We start from the raw sequence: 7,500 nt of genomic DNA on the forward strand, positions 1-7,500 counted from the left end.
GATGAAAATGGACCGGCATAGGTTATAATTCTTGCGACTTTTAAGAGTCACCAGATCCAGATAGTACACACTGTTCCTAGACGGTGTTTCAATTATTGGAGAGGAACAAGTACCAGGAGTGTTTCATCTTGCAAAATGTCACCAAAAATGTTCGCTATGAAGCAGAATTTGAATCAACAGATAAGACTTCTTTTCACAGTTGATGTGACTTCCTTTCAAGAACATACGTTATCCAAGTAAAACTACAAATTTTTCTCCAAAAATGCATCAAAATACAGTACACGACAAAAGGGCCAGTATTCTGGGTCAAGTGTACCAGGATGGAGATATGACAGCAAAGTGAAATGGCAGAAGAATTCTAACTCTTGCCGCAAGGGAACTTATTGCAACAGAGGAATGGTGTAATAATGCCGTAAGACGTATAACACCACACATGGACCACTGAAATAGGAAGGGACATGATCCATAATCCTCATGGCAGTTTGCAGTATTCCCAGGACTTCAAACCCACTAGTGACTTAGCTCTCTATGTACTAGGCAGCATCCATTTTTACCTGACTCCAAATTAAAATGTAAACAAAGACACCCATCTACAGGTTGCACAAGTTGCTGTAGTCTCAATACTCGTACTTTTGGAAGATACTACTTATCTGCCATAGTTAAGTTGTGTAAGGATGCTGCATGAAGTGGTTCAGATAAATAAACCAGACATTTAGTATGTAAATATCAGTCACAGGTGACTTCACGAATCTCTAAAATAATGTGGTGACCTTATAAACTTTATAGTTACCTGTCTCACTAGATGATGCTGCATCAAATTATGAAAAAATTAATTTTAGTGAAGATGCTTTTGTGAACTACAAAGTACAGAGAACTGAAACCCGTCCGCTATCTTGCATGTATAACTGACAAGCACCGTCCATCACCCAAAGACAGCTAAGTTACTAGTGGGTTTGAAGTCCTGGGAATTCTGCAAACTGCCAATACGTGTACACAAGGCAGAGATGTTGATTGTGATCCTCATGATAACCATAATGAAGATTATGATGATCATGACTACGCAGGTGATGAGTTACGATCGAGTATTTGAAGCACTGTCTCTTTTTATTTAATTCATAATGCTACTGCCGAAACTTGAAGTATGTCACGTGTGTCTCACCTTTAGTTTGCAGCTTCAAGGTGCTAAATATTCCAGGATTGTACTATATAGATTCTTGTCAGTCGCTAATAATCTGCTCATATCAACATGTTCATTAAACAGAAAACACAAAAAATGTTTAGTTATTTCAAGAAATTCTGATCGTAGAAATGGAAATTTATGCCCGAATATACCTAAAATATACCATGCAATCGCCTTCACAACAACATAGTGAAACTACAAATTTTAACTAAATACGTGATGTTTCAGAGACTAAAATTTTCATAGTTGTTCATAGTAATTGGAACTGAATTTTCCATTTACTGAGGTTCACTGTTACCCAGTATAAGGAAGAAACTTTACAATAAAAAAAACTGATTATCATCAGAATTCTCTCGGCATTACTGTGTCTAGCCTGGAGTGTCATTCAATTTGCGAGGATGTACTCGTAAACCAGTGTTTTCAACAAATATCTCTTTATCGTGAACAAAATACAAAATGTGTGGTAAGGTTTGTATGTGACCACAACTATGTCAATTAATCAAACTTGTAGAAACTTACAAAATCACCCGGCATGAACTTGAGGATTAGTGGCACCTTTGAGGAGCTCTACAGAAGATGAACTACCCACTCTAAATTGATCATGACGAAATACGAAAACCGGATATCTATCTTTCAGAACATACATATCAGAGTGGTCATCTGACTTGCCTAAATTTTAACACATGGGTCATAGACTAACTGCTGTACACTTGGGCTTGGTCACAAGACGCATTATACAATGTTACTACGAGTTAGAATTTTCTCTACGCCGAAGAAAAAAATCTACCTATAGGACTTATAGCATATATTCAAAAAAGAATTACCTACTATTTGGCCGTATCGATGAAATGCCGTCAGAATTTTTATCAATAATGCATTTATCAGAAAAAAACAATCTAACTTTCATAAACAATAAAATTTAATGCTGATGTAATTAGCTATTCCGACAAAGAGCGTTAATCATAATTCATTTTCTATAAATGAATATTGAAGTCCCACTCCTCAAGAATATTTCATTTGATGATATGGACAAAATTATTTTCCTTTCCATATAGCTACTTGGTTGGGTCACTCTTACATTGCAGGTGCTTGATTCTTTGGTGTCTGTACGACCGTTGACATTCGACACCTATACAACTTTCATTCCAATTACTTTCTTCATTCTGAAAAGGGATTACTATACGCTGTCGCCTGATGATGCAAGTCACTAACACTCACCTTATGCCTATATCATTATTTTTCTGCACAAGTCATGACAAAATCTATTTAGACGAGTTGCTTTGGTACATTGAATTATCATCGCTGGCATGAAAAAGTCTGCACAAAATCTTCACCAGCAAAATTACCACATATAGACACACATACACCGTACGTGTAATATATATATATATATATATATATATATATATATATATATATATATATAGATATATATATATATATATATATATATATATATATCATATATATATATATATGTGTGTGTGTGTGTGCGTGCGCATACATATTTATGTACACACTTACACACTCACACACACACACACACACACACACACACACATATATATATATATATATACTATATATATATATATATATATATATAAATATATACATATACATATATATATATATATATATATATATATATATATATATATATATATCTTATAATGTAAGTTTTGTAATGCAATTATAATTTTGGTAATATGATTCATTCACCTTAGAAACTGTGCCTAATGTTGTGAAATGTATGTTTTTGTGTTCAGATTCCCACATATAAAGATAACATGTTAAGTAGTGTAACTTTTCATTTTTAAACATACATAAGGCGGAGAGAGGAAAAAGTAACGTTAGACAGAGAGCGGGAGTGGAAGCTTATAAGCCTCTGAAGAGGGTTGTTTTTCACATCTTGAGAATGCCTTAGCTAAGCTAATTTTTTTTATCGTTCCAAACCGTCCTGTAACGAAACAAGGGGGCCTTGTTCATAGACATACGCGAATGCAGCCAAAGAGGCCCCTACTCGATATCCCTATAGAGATGACGTAATATGTTTTCGTCTCGGACTTGTACATCCATTCACCCTGATACGCATATTAACACATATAAAACTAGTCATTCACTTTTGAGGCATAGCGGCATGTGTTAGAGAGTGTAGCATTGCTCTCAAATCTCTCTCTCTCTCTCTCTCAAATCTCTCGCTTGCTCGTTCGTGAGACTGTTTCATTAACGTAATGTAACTCACATTTATATATGAGGTGGTCACTCATTATTATATAAATCTTGGTAATATCTGTGTTGTTTGTGGAATCTGAGCATAGTGTTATTAATATTATTTTTGTGAAGGCGCCCACGAAAGTGTTGAAGATTGTAACAGGCCTTTCTTTTGAGTAAGAAGTTGCAACTGCGTACACAGGTATTTTACAAATGTTTTGAAGTGCACTTCGAGGTCTTATTTTACAGTGTTTGGATAAAATTATTTTACTTATGCATTTTTCTTTTGCTTTGTTCTTTTGACATGTCCATTTTATATGCTTAATGTTTGTTCTGTCAATGCTTTAATTGTTTTCATATTATGCATTATGTTTTTTGCATTGTCTTTATTTTGTTTAATTAGTTTGAATAATGTTTTATTGTATAACTGTTTGAATCTAACAATTGTGAATTAATTCGTATTTAATTAAATTTCATTTCAAATTTAATTATGGCTTTGTAATTTAATTTAATTAATTTTCTTGATAAATTTTGATTTAATTTTGCTTAGTAATTAATTCAAGAATTAAGTAAACTTTTATTTTCGAGTAATAACAATTTCCCTGAGATTGTGAATTTCACTTTTAAATTTTGAATTTAGAAATAAATTTTTTTATTTAAAATTTTTGGAAGAGTTTCATTTACTTCCACCAGTAAATAACAATACAATATAATGTATTTTATTTTTGGTTAGGTAGAAATTTAGTGATAACTGAGCCGTTTTCTTCAAATGAATCAGAATCAGGGAAATACTTAGATTTGAAATTGAAGGAGTGATGCTTTTTAATTAAGATTACTTCCCATCTATTTTAATGAACTTAGACTGATTGTTTTCTTGACTGTTCAGTTCTATAAGGGATCACTGTTACCTTAGAGTATTCAGTCGTTTAGCATTTGTGATGAAGGGTCAGGTGTCTGGCTGTAGTGAGGTAAGCAATAACCAAGTACTTCATCAAACGGTGCCTAAGTACAAAAGGGTGTCCCAGACTTAGGAATAAAAGGGTCTCTTGCGCTAACAGGTACAAATGGTAAGTCTAGTAACCAGATACTTGGCAATTTGGGTTAACAAATATTAGCTAATGGTGTCCAGACACATTTTTGGCTACTTCCCCCAAGTATTAACGGTGTCCAGATCCAGATACTCTAGGCCACTTCGTCACAATATATTTATTTATATATCTATATATATATATATATATAATATATATACATATATATATACATACACATATATATGTATGTGTGCTACGTGTGGATGTGTAATTCCACTCCGTGAACTCCAATACCTACACTTAGTGAAGCAGAAATATTGAAACAAGAAAACATAATTTTAAATAAGGTTTTTATGCAAATTTTCCGATTTACTCGAGGTAACCTAGACGTCTAATAACAAAACGAAAGTTTCCATCTATCTTGTGGCCTCACAGCCAACACTGCAACATTACCATCAAACATAAAGTTAGAAAAGTGAAGAAATTACGGCAAATAGTTTCTACAACTTGTATCGTTAAAGTACATCGAAACATTTTTTGGTCTCTCTCTCTCTCTCTCTCTCTCTCTCTCTCTCTCTCTCTCTCTCTCTCGTCCAAACTATATTTTATCCCTAACCTACTAAAATGCGCTTTACAATCTGCGAATCTTTTCTTATAAAACAAATAAGTAGCTACTTTTTTTTGGTCAAAGTGCATCAAGTTTATTTCAATCACCAGTGGGTCTGAAAGATTCGCATATCAAACATTTTAATTCTGTTTTTAGATAATTTTAAGTATTAATCGTTTAGTTCCAACATGAATATTACTGAAATTCACTTCTAAAAATCTTCGCGTCTTCTAATTACCTGCGTCCACTATGTCTGAAGCATAGGAAGTAACCGAGTATGAAGTTGGGTGATGCAGTGATGCTGACATTTATACCTTTCTCAGGTGAACGACCCCCAATGATGTTACGACCGGGTCTGTGTAAATTGCTCATTTGCTTCTTGGACGTGATATGATGACAGAGGTACTCTCCAACAGCGAACTGGAAGCTATGGCTATTTGTGCTATAATTTGCGTCAAACCGAAGAACCGTGCTAAGAATAAAAAGAGATGTTGGACAAAAGACTGGTTGCTTGAAAGAAAAGTTTTCTCATACTTCCCTCATAAATGAATTCAAACGTCATCCAAGTGATCGATACAATTATTTGAGGATGGGCGAGGATAAATTTAGGGAACTGCCGGCATTAATAACACATTATATCAAGAAATCAGACATTTGTAAGATGCAATCTATATGTACCGATAGACTGACCGCCACACTATAGTATTTAGCGACGGAGAGATCTCATGAGGGCCTAAGGTTCAGGGTGGCGATATCTCCTTAGAGGCTTGGGAATATCGGTGACCGGTAATAAAGTCACAGGAAAAAATGTCGCAGAAAAGTCACACTTTTGGCTAGAAAAAATAAAGTCACAAGAAAAAGTTACATTAATTTATGGTGACCGGTAATAAGACCACAAGGGAAAATTCACGATACTTCTTACGATATTTAGTCTTTTGTTTATTTTTTTTACGGTAATCCCCAACGGGCTTGTACTAAACACACATTTGCAAAGGTAGATACATGGATACATACGGAGTTAAAATTTACCCTTGGGGTTCACTATGAAAGATTAATGTGACTTTTTTCCTGTGACATTTTTCCCGTGACTTTTTTTTCTGCGACATTTTTACCTGGATTCGGAATATCATCCCGGAAAGCACTTCTAATTTTTATTTTCTTGGCGGCAATGTTGCGTATAGCATCATGATATCTAACCTTTACCTTGTTTATTAAAATATCGTAAGCGATATTTTCCCAGTTTCTGTCTGAATAACATTTGGATTTCATATTCCATAAGCATGTGATTTATATAAAGCAATCCAGTCAGTTCAAAGCGACTTATCAACCCATACTTCTGCCAGAATTGAAGGATTTCCAAAGTCATGTGTCCCAGACGACACTGAGTATTACCGAAATGATGAATACAGGTCTGAGTCGAAGTAACCTCCATTCATTAACGCACGGATGTGTATTTCAACTATATTACAACGTGTCTCACAATGAATGAAGTATTTATACCTCATTTTAAACAAGTCGCTACAAATTATCTGTGCGACAGCTGACTAAAAACAACCTCACTGAAGTACCGATGTCCAACGCTCCGCCCACTTTTCTACGTCTTAATCTGAGCATGAATGGCGTCCCTTACGGATCAAGCCCGATCGCCTAGAGTTTTTTGTAACAAAAATTTCTACCACGTGTATTCACCGCAAGACCCTTTTAACCAGTAGATTTAATCAAGTTTTAGTGCTAAGTTTCATGAGTTCCAACATACACATGACTGGAGTTCCTTTTGTTTCCAGGCAGCAGTAAAAATAGAGTGGTTATTGGAAATGTCCAGATATTCATGGTCACCAAACAGAAATATTTTTAGATTTTCCACTCCCGCGTATTACGAGAGCAGATGTATAAAAACCCGGTTGGAGACTTAGGTCAAAGTCATGGGATTAACAGTGGAGTAGCTATGGGAATACATATATCCATCAATTTATCTAATTCTCAATAACTTTGATCCTTGGCCAATAATACGAAACGTGTCGTTAATGATGCTCCGAACATTAACCTTGTTATATTTCTTTACATGAGGTGACTAAAAACAGGGGAATGCCCAACTATCTTTCATCGTCTCAGCTTGACAAGTCAATCGCATGAAGTAAGGTGTCTTGGAAATTTCCACACTAACCGAAGTATGTGATGTTTCAGTTACAAAAGATGGCTGGCACAAACAATCGAAGTAAGCTTCGACTGAGAGAAGAAATTGTTAATAAATCCTAATTTTAAATCCTAATAAAGACACGATAAAAAAAAAGTAAAGAATAAACCATGCGGGTTGCGACATTCTGACTCATACAAACCCATTCCATCACTAGGAATTTATAAAGAGGAAATAGCAAAATCAAAGCAAATCTAAGCCAAGACGATGAATAAGAAGAAACAAGTCACTTTCTTCACATAATTCTGCACTATGCGAGACCAGTACGTTACTT

The sequence above is a fragment of the Macrobrachium nipponense genome, chromosome 3 (assembly GCF_015104395.2).
Source record: "Macrobrachium nipponense isolate FS-2020 chromosome 3, ASM1510439v2, whole genome shotgun sequence".
Classification (NCBI taxonomy): domain Eukaryota; kingdom Metazoa; phylum Arthropoda; class Malacostraca; order Decapoda; family Palaemonidae; genus Macrobrachium; species Macrobrachium nipponense.